Genomic DNA, 13,547 nt, shown 5'->3' on the forward strand with positions numbered 1-13,547 from the left:
CAGCTTTCATGCTGCAGTGCCGATAAAGGTAAATATTGAAAATATACATCAAGCGCATAGTGCCAATATCTGTTGTATCTGGCTGTGTGTCTGGGCAGGGGTGGGAAATCAATTCAGCGCAATGTACGCAGGTGCGAAAAGTCTTTGTAAAAAAATGGGGATAAGTTTTCACCACTGAATAGGTGGCAAAAAAAACCGTGCAGAATTGGAGTGTTGCGGTGCAAAATAAAAAAAAATAGCCTGCACCCTTTAAAAAATGACCACCAAAAAGTAATCTACGTCAAGAAAATTTCCTTAGGACACCCCATAAAAGGAATTTCCGTATTGGGGGTGAAAAAAATAAAAATGTTGGGGAACAAACTTAAAAACTAGCGAAATAGCCTCAGGTGGGGTCCCCATGTATGCGGCAAGTGTTTTCTAGAATGAGGGTGGTTGTGGCAAGTGATTTTTGAAGAATTAAAAAAAAAAAAATCACTTTAGGGACTTAAAAATATGCTTGCACCCATTTTCATGTACCCCAAATTAGATGGGACTAGTTATTCCCCCCCCCCCCCCCCAAAAAAATGCTATTCTTCACAGGCACATTTATGCACCTGCCGCGGCTATTTAAAGACCCTGATTACCTTCAGCAGTCCAAATTGGGGGTACCCATAGTGATCCCCCATGTCAGACCATCTTTTGGGAGGTGACAGGCTGATTTCCCCTAAAGTGACAGGACTTTACAATACTTACCTTTCCGCCGGGTCCCGTTTTCGCTGGATCCTACTTGAATATGGGGATAAGCGGACACGCGCCCGATACTTTATCCCTGCAAAAAACGTTGATGATGGCAAAAAGTCCGACCTCGGACTTTTCGCCTCAAATTGAATATGGCCCTTACTGAGAGACAGTTGTATGATTTGTGTACTCTTAAGCTGGGGACACACTGTGTTCTTTACTACACCATCACATGCCTGTTCTGCATTACATCCCTGTTCTGCACTACACCCCATACAGCCATGGCCAAAAGTTTTGAGAATGACAAGTATTGGTTTTCACAAAGTCTGCTGTTTCAGTTTTTATGATGGCTATTTGCATATACTCCAGAATGTCATGAAGAGTGATCAGATGAATTGCAAAATCCCTCTATGCCATGACAATGAATTTAGGAGCTCATTGAGACCCGGAAGCTAAGCTGCGCTCTCTTGCTGCTGTCAGGGGCCAGGTTTGCAAATTCCGCAATCGCACTGTTTAGTGTAAGGACGCCCTCTATGTCTTAGAGAGCGATGGCAGAGCGAACGCACGCCAGCATAAAGATGCCCACCTTTCTCTCTTAGCACATATCTCCAGGAAGTGTGTGATTAATCGGTGACATCCAGAGTCAATAGAGCTGCACGCAGCACTTGAGGTAGACCCTATCCCACCGCAAGCACTGCGATCAGTGCTGGCTGAAATACAACCAAGTGACGTACAATGACACATCTTTGCTAATTATGCACACCCATAAAACGCCGTTAATACACCCAGACACGTCTGCGTTCGCACATCCACTCCCCCGTTCACAAGCACCTTCCCCTGTTACCACCCACAAATGGCACTGTCACTCAAATTAGCGTCCAGTCTTTGTGTTAAGAGCGCACGATTCCTGATCGCAATGACTGGTTCACGCACTGCGATGCTTACGCATGTGCAGACAGGCGGAAATCGCCCATAGCACGCGCCCACGGCTTAGCGTCCAGGTCTGAATCAGGCCCTTAATCCCAAAACCAACATTTCCACTGCATTTCAGCCCTGCCACAAAAGGACCAGCTGACATGACAGTGATGCGCTCATTAACACAGGTGAAAGTGTTGACAAGTACAAGGCTGGAGATCACTCTGTCATGCTGATTGAGTTAGCATAACAGACTGGAAGCTTTAAAAGGAAGGTGGAGCTTGAAATCATTGTTCTTTCTCCGATAACCATTGTTACCTGCAAGGAAACACGTGCAGTCATCATTGCTTTGCACAAATAGGCCTTCACAGGCAAGGATATTGCTGCTAGTAAGATTGCACCTAAATCAACCATTTATCGGATCATCAAGAACTTCAAGGAGAGAGGTTCAATAGTTGTGAAGATGGCTTCAGGGCGCCCAAGAGCGTCCAGCAAGCGCCAGGACAGTCTCCTAAAAGTTGATTCAGCTGCGGGATTGGGGCACCACCAGTGCCGAGCTTGCTCAGGAATGGCAGCAGGCAGGTGTGAATGAATCTTCACGCACAATGAGGCGGAGACTTTTGCAGGATGGCCTGGTGTCAAAAAGGGCAGCAAAGAAGCCACTTCTCTCCAGGAAAAAAATCAGGGACAGACTGATATTCTGCAAAAGGTACAGGGATTGGACTGCTGAGGACTGGGGTAAAGTTGTTTTCTCTGATGAATCCGCTTTCAGATTGTTTGGGGCATCTGGAAAAATGCTTGTCCGGAGAAGGAAAGGTGAGCGCTACCATCAGTCCTGTGTCATACCAACAGTAAAGCATCCTGAGACCATTCATGTGTGGGGTTACTTCTCAGCCAAGGGAGTGGGCTCACTAACAATTTTGCCTAAGAACACAGCCATGAATAAAGAATGGTACCAAAAGATCCTCCAAGAGCAACTTCTCCCAACCATCCAAGAACAGTTTGGTGACTAACAATGCCTTTTCCAGCATGATAGTTATCACTTTTGCCTTATGGCAAGGTGCCCCAAGTGGCTCGAGGAACAAAACATCAAAATTTTGGGTCCATGGCCACAAAATTCCCCAGACTAAAATCCCATTGAGAACTTGTGGTCAATCCTCAAGAGGCGGGTGGACAAACAAAAACCCACAAATTCTGACACTCCAAGCATTGATAAGGCAAGAATGGGCGGCCATCAGTCAGTATGTGGCCCAGAACTTGATTGACAGCATGCCAGGGTGAATTGCAGAGGTCTTGGGGGGGAAAAAAAAAAAAAAGGTCAACACTGCAAATATTGACTCTCTGCATAAACTTAATGTAATTGTCAATAAAAGCCTTTGACACTTATGAAATGCTTGTAATTTTACTTCAGTATACCATAGTAACATCTGACAAAAAGGTCTAAAAAATACTGAAGCAGCAAACTTTATGAAAACCAATACTTGTGTAATTCTCAGAACTTTTGGCCATGGCTAACACCTCCACAATGTATAACTCACCCACACCACATTCTCCATTACACTCCCACACTGTATATTGCCCACATCCATGTTTTGCACTACACCTCATACTTAGCGTTCCCGCTAGGCTGTTTTAGCGGGGCGCGGCGCCCTGCCCTCCTTCTGGAGGGCAAAAAGTGCCCTGCCCTCACAGCCTGCGGGTGCCGTTCTCACCCGCGGGAAGCAGTGTCCCGCGGGTGGAGAAACATGCGGTGTCCCGGTCACCGCCGGAGAATAGACGCCGGGCGCATGTATGACGAAAAGGGGATGCGTCTTATAGACACGACCCCTTTTCATGACCACACCCCCTTTTCGGGCGCGCGCACGCATAAGGTTGCCCTCTCTAGCTCCGGCGCCCTGCCTGCCGCCGGAGCTAGAGTGAACACTAAATACTGGATACTCTCCAAATCCCAATTCTACATTTCACTCCTACAATACTACCCACATCAGTGTTCTGCATTTACACTGCTAGGGGTATATTTACTAAAGTGCCAGTTTTTAGAAGCGGAGATGTTGCCCAGATTCTAGCTATTATCTTCTAGAAGGCGCTAGATAAAAGTTAAGTAGAATCTGATTGGTTGCTATGGGCAGCATCTAAAAATCTGCACTTTAGTGTTCATTCTAGCACCCTGCACCTGTCACAACCGGTGCGGTTCCTCTTTCCTGCCTGAGGTGCTCTCTGCTCTGGGGCTTCTAGCACACTCAGCTTATGCAACAAACTGCTGAGATACAGACCAGAGTGTGCTATAAGCACCAGAGTAGAGAGCGACACTCCAGGCAGGAAAGAGGAACTGCACAGCTTGTGACAGGTGCAGGGTGCTAGAATGAACACTACGTGACTTGCATATTGTACAAGGGTGGTTTAATAAATAAGGTAACAAGACCTTATTGCGTACATTTATTCAACTCGTACATATATGTATAATCAATAGTATGGCTGTGGTACATATTATTTTTCCACATGCATGTTTCAGTGTCATATATGCCTGCTTCCGGTACCCTAATTGCTCATGAACGATGTTGTGTGCACTACCCACTGAGATGTTTAGTCCGTCAGCAATATCACTAACTGGAATACGACTATCCTCCTGACTCAGACCTTCAATGCGACATAAATTGTCATCTGTGGTGGACGTGCTTGGCCGGCCGGACCGCTGCTCATCTTCAAAGTCTTTTCTGCCGTTATCAAAGGCAGAGCACCAAGCACAACCCTTTCCGTGACATGAAGTTATCACCGTACACCTCAACAGGTTAGCAATGAATTTCAGCTGCTGATGTGCCCTTTAGACGCAGAAATCTGATCACCCCACGCACCTCAATGTTTGAGCATGTTTCCGCCAGCCTCGCCATATTACACCTGATGGTGGAACTGTATGACTGATATGAGGCGCAGTCTAATGGCCATGAGGGGAAGCAGTGGTCTACCTGCTCTGGTCTGAAACTAGATAGAAATAAAGAACATTACACACGTGAGGTCTTGTTACTTTACTTATTGAACCACCCTCGTCCCTGCTCTGCATTACACTCCCAAATTGTATATTTCCCACATCCCTGTATACTGCATAATATCCTTCACCCACTGACCTGTCGCAGCATGGGCAGAACGATAAGCTTTCCAACGCTCCAGGAATCCACGCTGACAGCAGCTTTTCCCGATTCCGCCTCCAGCACCCGTTACCCTGGAGACAAAGAAAAAAAGAGCAGTTCCGGGATGTTGTCACTTCCGGGATCTCCTGCGAGCAGTGCATTGTGGGTCCCCGCCCCCCTGGCCTGGCCCGGACATGCGCAGTTTTAAAACTCCCATCTTTCTCCTGAAGAACCAGGGAGCTAGGAGCAGCCAAGGGAGCCGGAGTGGGGGCGCTGAGGGGTGTCACGCTGAGCCCTGGGGTGAATGTGCTAGAGGGATATCTGCCCTCCGGCTCCCAGCTGGATGCAGGTCGGGTTGACCCGGGGGGTAGGGGGGACTGCCCATCGGGCCTGGGCCGCACACTGAGGAGGAGAGGTGCCCCCCGGAGCCCACCTCAAGAGCCGCTCTACGACCCTCTGTGGTGCTCTGGCCTGGTGTGTGCTGGAGGGACCAGGAGACAACTCTGCTGTCACTGGGTGAGTGGAGACCACAGCTTTGGCGAAAGGTTTAATGGGGGGCACAGCTCTGATTAGAGTTATGATGAGGGGCACAGGTCTGATGAGAGTTATGATGAGGGGCATAGCTCTGATTAGAGTTATGATGAGGGGCACAGCTCTGATGAGGTATGATGAGGGGCACAGCTCTGATGTGAGGTATGATGAGGGACACTGAGCTCTGATGTGAGGTATGGTGAGGGGCACAGCTCTGATGTGAGGTATGGTGAGGGGCACAGCTCTGATGTGAGGTATGGTGAGGGGCATGCCTTTGTTGATTGAGCATAATGAGGAACAGGGTTTTGGCTATTGGGCATGACCTGGGGGGACTGGGCATGATGTGGGGGACTGGGCTTTGGTGGCTGGGCATGACCAGTGAGTGTATATGACTGGTGAGTGGGCATAATGGGTGATGTGGCTCTTCTGAATGTGTATGACTAGGGAGTAAAGTCTGTGGTCAGTTCATAGGCTTTGGGGGCATGGTTCTAATGAGTGAGTATGAAATGAGGGCACAACTGATGAGTAGATATGGTAAGTGAGTTAAAGAGTGCGTTGCTGCTGGACCTGAAAGAGTACTGAAATGGCATATGGCTAGCCAGAGACTACATTGAGTGTGGAATCTCTACTCTAGGCATTGAACATAGGACTGGCATGTACCAGACTTCTTTGAAAAGTTACTGCGTTTGTCAGGGGGAATGCAGTAGGCACTGACAGCACAACTGTCGCTATGCAGACAGAGGGTTGGCAACTCTCCTGGACACGAACGCTTACCTGTTGTGGGGCAGGTGTTACTGATATATGGGAAAGGGGATGTAGTCAGCATCCTGACAGAAGGAATGCCGACGGTCTAAATACTGGTGCCGGAATCCCTACAGCGGTCAGGATCCCGGCTCCAGAATCCTGACCGCTGGCGTCTCGAAGGTAAGTATCGGGGGTTGGGCATTAAGTGGGGAGTTTTGGGGTTAGGCACTAAAGGGGAGGGTTTGGTTTAGGCACTAGGGGGGGTTCAATTCAGGCATCTGGGAGGGAGGGTTAGCATTAGGGAACTTACCTGTTAGTGTCCGGATTGTGACTGTCGTGAAGCCGCTGTCAGTATTCTAGCAGTCGGCATCACAACAGCTGGGAGCCCATATCCAACCCATGGGAAAAATATTGCTCTTGTTGCTAGGTTACATGGGGGCAACACACAGATCCCTCTGTATTAGTATAGTAGAGACTGTCAAATCGGGTACTAAGTTGTTGGTGCGTAGGCTTGTGCCAATTGTTGTAAAACATAGATTTCTGTCAGTTCGGCAGTTACTGTATGAATGAAGGAAGCAAGGTTTTCTTAGGTGAGTGAAACTCCTTTCCAATGGGTGACACTGAAATAAACCAAATCGGGTGTTACATTTTTGGTACTAGACCAGTGGTTCCCAAACTCAGGACCCCACACAGTTCAGTCCTTTTTCCAGGTCACCCAGCAGGCACACAGGTGTACTCACTGGCACATTTTAAAAGATCCACAGGTGGAGATAATTATTTCACTTGTGATTCTGTGAGGAGACCTGGAAAACCTGCACTGTTTGGGGGTCCTGAGGACCGAGTTTGAGAATCTGCACTAGACAAACCTGGTTTGCTGGAGGCAAATGACACAGGCCAGTTGGCTGAATGGAGGCAGCAATGAATAGTCAGAGGCTGATTAAAAGTGTCAGAACCAAGGCAAAATGCAAGTGCATAGCTACAGTTATTCCGATATATCATAGATTATATTTTCCTGTTTATTATATATAAATTAGATTTTTTTTATTCCATGAATTTACTAGAATATGCGGTGCAGTTCTGCTATTGTAATTGACATTTTTGTATAGTTTAAATGCATGTGTACAGTAGTTAACCTTGTAAAGGCACAATTGTATCTTGATTACCTGCCTCTTTTCTTTAGGGTTTAGATGCAATCTGCTGTTACTGATTTGAAAGGGGTAAATCATTTTTTGGGGCGCCCAAAGGGCGATATTTCATTGTTTTGCTGATGGGTGCGAGTGCTGCGGGCGCCCATTACTTGTCGCGCACAAACGCATGAAAGCAGGTAAACTTGTGCGAAGCTTTCCGGTGCCGAAATATGTTTTTCCCAGCACCACAAACAATTTGAATAGCTCCAGTCAGTTTAGTCGAGAGTTTCGGGTGCGAGCAAACAATTGAATTCTCACTCCCCCCGCCCCCCAAAAAAATTAGCAAAGTGTCAAATGGTTTCTGTGGCATCCACAGTCACATAACTGTAATATAGTGAGTAGAGAGACTTTGGTATGGAGTGCTTAACTTTTAGATAATTTCTTCAAATGTTCTGTGATCAAACATGTCCCCCGAATCATCAGTGCAGCGAATATGATGGCTCATTAAACACAAATGGATAATATTGTAGATTCTAAACACCCTTAATATGTCCCTCACTTTGAGGGTGTTTTATGGTACATGTGTATCTGGAAGTGAAATTGTACACACACAAAAACAGGATCAACTGATATATAAAGACTTATACACAACTTCTTTATAACGGGATACATTTTTGGTATTTTGTTTTGATTTTTTTTCTTTCTCTATTTTTGTGCTCAGAAAGTGATGTATCCCTGGGATGTAAGTGTATACATCTGTTGGCTCACATGGAAGAAACTTCATTATTTTGACAGTAATATTCTGAGTATATTAACTAGTAGTAAGTTATTAGAACATTTTGTGTAACTATGCAAATGTAATGTCCTTTTTAAAGAAAAAAAAAATGTTCTATCTGTGGCGCAGGTATTTATCTGACCTACAGTACAGTACCGTTTATGCTCCATCTAGGTGTAGGAAATAGAGAAGATGGAGTTGGAAAGGTAGGAAAGAAGACTGAATGGGGGGGGGGATGTTTGAGGAGGAAGATCCAAACGGGCTCACATTGAGGTGTGCCAATAAGAGGAGGCCCACCAGCACTAAAGCAAATATTTGATGAATGTTGAAATGACATGGCCAAGGGTCCCATACTTGGATAAAAATGGGAATGCTTTGTGGAGAACGTTGGACATGAATTACATTTTGTAAACCTCCCAAACTTACCATGGGATGTATTTCATATCCCGGCTGTTGGGATGCTAGCGCTCAGAATGCCGGCACTGGAAACCCAACACCAGTCTGAATTCCGGCGGTAAGTATGGGGGTTAGGGTGGTGTTCCCGACAGGCTGTTTTAGCGGGGTGCTGCGCCCCTGCCCGATATTAAAAGGGAAAAATGTGCCCTGACCTTTTAGCAGAGCCGCACTAAAACACCATGCCCTGAACCTTCCCCACCCGCGGGTCGCAGGGGGTGTCCCGCCAAGTGTGATGAATTGGGGGGGGGGATGTCACTAGGACATGCCCCCTACCTGTTCAGCCACGCCATTTGGCGCACGCAGAAGCTCCCGGCCAGCAATCCCAGCGCCCTGCCCGCTTTCTAGCAGGAACACGATTATTGTTAGACACTAGGGATGGTTAGGCTTTTTGGGGGGGGGGGGGGGGGTTAGGTTTATGCTGTGGGGAGTTAGGGTTAGTATACTTACATGTAGGTGTCTGTATCCTAACCCAGTCGGATGCCGGCATCTGGATTCTGAGTACCAGCAACCCATACCCAACCCCTTACCATCAGCTTTTTTATTATTATTATTATTATTTTGTTTAACAAGCTGTGACTTTATTTACCACTATAGAAACACTAAACCTGTAAAACAGCAATACAATTGCTGTTCATGAGTTGTAGCAGAGCTGCATCCATGTTGCACATGTTACACACATACATATTCCAGGGGCCAGATCCTAAAAAATACATATCAACATAACACACTGGGCGGAATTCAATTGTTTACGCGGTCCAGATCTCCCGTCTAAAGTGACAGAAGATCGCAGGCCGCTATTCAACTGCTGCCATTTTATCGCACTAATGGCGCCCAGAGTGGTCGGCTTTAGCTGCGTAAAGCAGCTACCCCCGACCAAAGTGCTGGGTGCGACTGCGAAAAGTGATGATTGGGCGCACAAACAGGTCACTTTTCAGCTCGCAGCCTGCTGGTGCTGCGAGCTGAAATGGAGCGCTGGCAGCTGATCGCGCCTGACAGGAGCAACAATTGAATAGATCCGTTGGGCGCAAAGGGGGGGTAGAATTAATTGAATTCCGCCCACTGAGTTGTCTAAATAATGTAACTATAATATAATGTGTTAAGTGCAAATACTGCAGTATAAAGGTCTAGTAGTGCTTGTATATTACCTGCCACCTGAGAACTAAATAATTTCTGTAACAATACCATGTAAACATGTTGTTTAGTCTGTCTACAATTCATTTTTTTTAGTGTGTGTGTGCTTTTTAATTCTTTGTTTTTCTTTCTGAAACCATAGTAATAGCATTTTACAGTGCATCTTGCTGATTCTTTATAATGAGGTATATTAAGTAATTGATCTTTTTCGATACATGTATAATGTGTTCTGGGAATGAGTGCAGTAGCTCATAATTTGGATGGTTTTAACTCATAGGGCTGAGCTGAAAATGGGCACTTTCAGCCAGTACATTTTCAAAAATGAGAGTTTTTAGAAGGGGAGATGTTGTCCATAGCAACCAATCAGAATTTAGCTTTTCTATTCTAGAAGGTGCTAGTTAAGTAGAATCTGGTTGCTATAGGTAACATCTCCCCTTCTAAAGACCCGTAATTTTGTGTGTGTGTGTGTAATAAATTGTTTTAATAATGGCAACAACAACAAATGGATATATTTAATATAGTGTTCCCGCTAGTGGGGTGCGGTGCCCGAATGCAATAGGGCAAATTGCACCCTGCCCTTTTAGCGGCACGCCGCTAAAACAGAATGCCCTCAGCTTTCCCCACCAGCAGGCCGCAGTGTCCCGTGGGTGGGAAAAGTTGCGGTGACCAATCACCGCCGGGTGAGCAGATGCTGTGCACACGGCATTTAGTCACTGTGAGGGGAGAGTTTGGAGGAAGCCCAGTACCTCTGTAACTGCTGGGTATGCCCCCAAGTTTGACAACCTGGACATGTATCCCAAGATTATGCCCCTCCCCAACCAGCCACACACCTTTTTCGGGAGCGAACACACCGTCGGCGTACGCAGTCACTCCCGGTCTGCTACCTCAGCACCCTGCCGTTCCCGTAGGAACACTATATTAGTAGCTACATGTTCAAAGGGTTTAATTTAGAGGATATTTAAAGCCATAAGATTAAGTTTGCAGTGTTCTCCCGACTCATTATTTTTCGGGGTGATCCACCCAGCAAAATTCCTCTGTGACGTGACTGAAAGTCGCTCTGAACTGTCTTTTTCATATAGAATCCTCAGCGCAGTGTAACTTGTTGGCCACGGCATCAGAGAAGAGGGCAGAGCAGATGTCTTCCCCAGTATAAAAGGAAGGGCATGATTGCTTGGTCTCTGTCGCGATAAGAAGCTGCACCAATTTGAGTAATGCAACTGCTCATTCCCGCACCCCCCACCCCCACCCCTGCCTCTGCATCTTGAAGCTCACATAATTACACATCAAGGTGGTGTACCCTGTTCTGGTAACTTATTGAAAAGGAGTCTGGCCCAGGGGCACATACCCTTTTGTCCACTGGCCCTACCAGCCTCTGTTTCCTCTACTACAAAAGCATTGATTATTGTCTCTAAAATTACATTTTTATATGTAACAATTCCATTTTTAACTTGTTTATTTCAGGAGTAAAGTAACTTTTAATATTAACCTCTAACAGACATTATTACCTTCTCAATGGCTGGCCTTTTAATCCAGCCAGAACTACCAGACATTGATTAAAGTAGCATATTGATCACCTGGCTGACACATGGTCAATTAAATTGACTTCAGGTATAAAAATTGTGACACAAGTTGACTGTGCAAAAAGATACTCTTTATACCTATAAGAAGACCTAATGCCACATCTGTGACTTTAATTTGTTTTCCACTGATCAGACAGATTGTACTGGCACTTGCTGTATCAAATGTTCTTATAGAGGAGACTGACCAGTGCAGTATACATATAATGCCAGTGATACCATTAATCCAAAGTACGTGAACTGCGAGAAGTCATTTAAAAAAAAATTCTAAAGGCAATTTATATAACATTAAAAGCAGTGTGGTATAGAGTGTGTAATATACCAGAGTAAACGTTTGGATTATGAATGTTGCCAGCTATGTAGAGAGCCTGAATTTTCACTTTACTCAAAGTGATTGCTTCAAAATGAGTCAAGAAATTGATGGTTTTTACGTAAACTGGATGAAGCCATTTTTACGCCTATTAATCTACGAAGCACTCCTGGTGGAATGGGTATGGAGTCCTGGCGGCAGCCTGAAGGGAGAGGATCCCAACAGGACAGGTAAGTACTCTATCCCTAAACCCCCCTTAGTGGTGCCTAACCCTAACCCTCCCCCCGGAGGTCCAACAGAGATGCCACATACTACATTAAAGCATCAGTTAAAAATCAGAGAATGCAAATTGTTGCTAAAAATGTGTCCTATACCTGTTGCTAGATTAGCTCTATTATAACTAAATGTGTACTAGTAAGGCCATAGTTTCCTTTGTGTTTTATTTACTAGAACATATAGTACAGAATAAAGGTGAGTACACACTAGCCGACCAACCGATGAACGATCTATCAGGCAGTCTGTACACACTGCACGATCCAGTCACTGCCCGCCCCTAATATGTTGTTCACAGCACCATTGACCTTGCTGGCATCCGTAGCTGGGTTGCGCCGTCCTCTGTGCATGTACTGTCGATGGAACGACCCTGATGTCAGCCAGCGGGAACGTGCCTAGTTCGTACACACTAGGCTATGTGCCCGATATCAGACCACAAAGTTATTCAAGGGCAATATTCAATACAGACTGGATCATGGTTCGGAAAGCTGATTTACTGACCTAATTTAGATGCTACCTGGAAAAGGTTAAATGACATTATCTAAGATAGCGGGTAAAATAAAGGCAAATGCTCTGATGGCAAAAATATAGTATGTACGTTGTGCTTGCTGCACCATTACTGGTCATGGCTCACGTGTCGCTAAACACCAATCTGCACTGAACATTTAGGAAACTGCATGTCTGTTATTGGTGTGGTAGAAGAGAAAGACAGTAATTAGATAGACACCAGATGTTAGCCAATGAACAGTTAGACGGGGACAAAAGTCAGACACGTTATAGTTAGGTGCAAAAGGTCGACCGGGTCAAAAGCTTGATGTGCAAATAATCGACACAAGAATGGTTGACAATTTAAAAAAAAAAATTTTCCCTAATCTTAACCCTAACCCTCCCTACTGGTGCCTAATCCTAAATATTTTTTTAAAAAACTGTCAACCATTTTCATGTTGGAACTCTTGTACCTGTCGACCGTTCTACATGTCGAACTTTAGTGTGTCTGACTTTTGTCCCTGTCAAATTTTTGACCCTGAACTATTCACTATCTAACTAATTACTGTCTATCTAAAGTCAGGAGTACGTCTGTTATTCACACTTTTCTTTCTACTGTTCTAGAAATGCAAGGTAAAGAAGCTCCATCTTCCTAAGCAGCTTTAAAAAGATGCCAAGGGATAAATTTACTAAAGTGAGCGTTTTTAGAAGTGAGTTTTAAGAGATGTTGCCCATAGCAACCAATCAGCTTCTACTTAACATTTAACTAGCACCTTCTAGAAGATAGTAGCTAGAATCTGGTTGCTATAGGCAACATCTCTTCTAAGAACTCACACTTTAGTAAATTTACTTCCTAGTGTCAAGTCAGCCAAGTCATGGAAACGATTAATGAAGTATAAAAACAAAATTTTAAGGAATTTTATTAAGCTCTGTAATATATTTGATATGACCCTTTCAAAGATAATGCAGGGTGGACTTTTTCTTTAGACGTGAGTGGCCTGTCTTAGTCCCAATAGGTCTCTTAAGGTGTGTACACACGGAATGATAGATCTTAACGATATGAACAATATTGTTCAAATCGTTACGTGTGTATGCAACGAGCTACCTCCCGCTGGACTCTGACTATATGGACCATTGTCCATGCATGCAGGCCAACCTGGACGATATCGTTATGTCTCCATAGTGATTCGCGATCATTGATCATGGGTCGTTGGTGGTTTTTCGGTGTGTGGATGAACAATATCGTTCATCCAGCACACCAGGATTGTTAAAGGAAGATCGTTCAGCGATATCGTTATCGCTGATTGTTCCGTGGGTACCCAGTATTACCTTTAATCCAACGTTTGGGCAGTCTTGCAGAGCCCCCGGTGTTTTTCAGTA

At 45.2% G+C, this 13,547-nt stretch overlaps 2 protein-coding genes across 3 annotated transcripts in view; one reads left to right on the forward strand and one right to left on the reverse strand.

The window, feature by feature from the left end:
• Nucleotides 1-4,876, reverse strand: part of ORC4 (origin recognition complex subunit 4) — a 78,937-nt gene extending 74,061 nt beyond the window's left edge. Inside the window, exons 1-2 of one of the 2 annotated variants that reach the window (XM_088474871.1) lie at nucleotides 4,755-4,876; nucleotides 4,485-4,611 (exon numbers count right to left, since the gene is read on the reverse strand). The gene's annotated coding sequence lies outside the window, so the exon portion shown is untranslated. The remainder of the gene's footprint in view (nucleotides 1-4,484; nucleotides 4,612-4,754) is intronic. The other variant, XM_088474872.1, reaches the window with a different exon arrangement.
• Nucleotides 4,877-4,984: 108 nt separating this feature from the next.
• The window catches only part of MBD5 (methyl-CpG binding domain protein 5), a 92,221-nt gene continuing 83,658 nt past the window's right edge, over nucleotides 4,985-13,547 (forward strand). Inside the window, exon 1 of the mRNA XM_088474873.1 lies at nucleotides 4,985-5,273. The gene's annotated coding sequence lies outside the window, so the exon portion shown is untranslated. The remainder of the gene's footprint in view (nucleotides 5,274-13,547) is intronic.

This window comes from Taudactylus pleione, unplaced genomic scaffold (assembly GCF_031769625.1).
Source record: "Taudactylus pleione unplaced genomic scaffold, aTauple2 ptg000156l, whole genome shotgun sequence".
In the NCBI taxonomy this organism is placed as follows: Eukaryota; Metazoa; Chordata; class Amphibia; order Anura; family Myobatrachidae; genus Taudactylus; species Taudactylus pleione.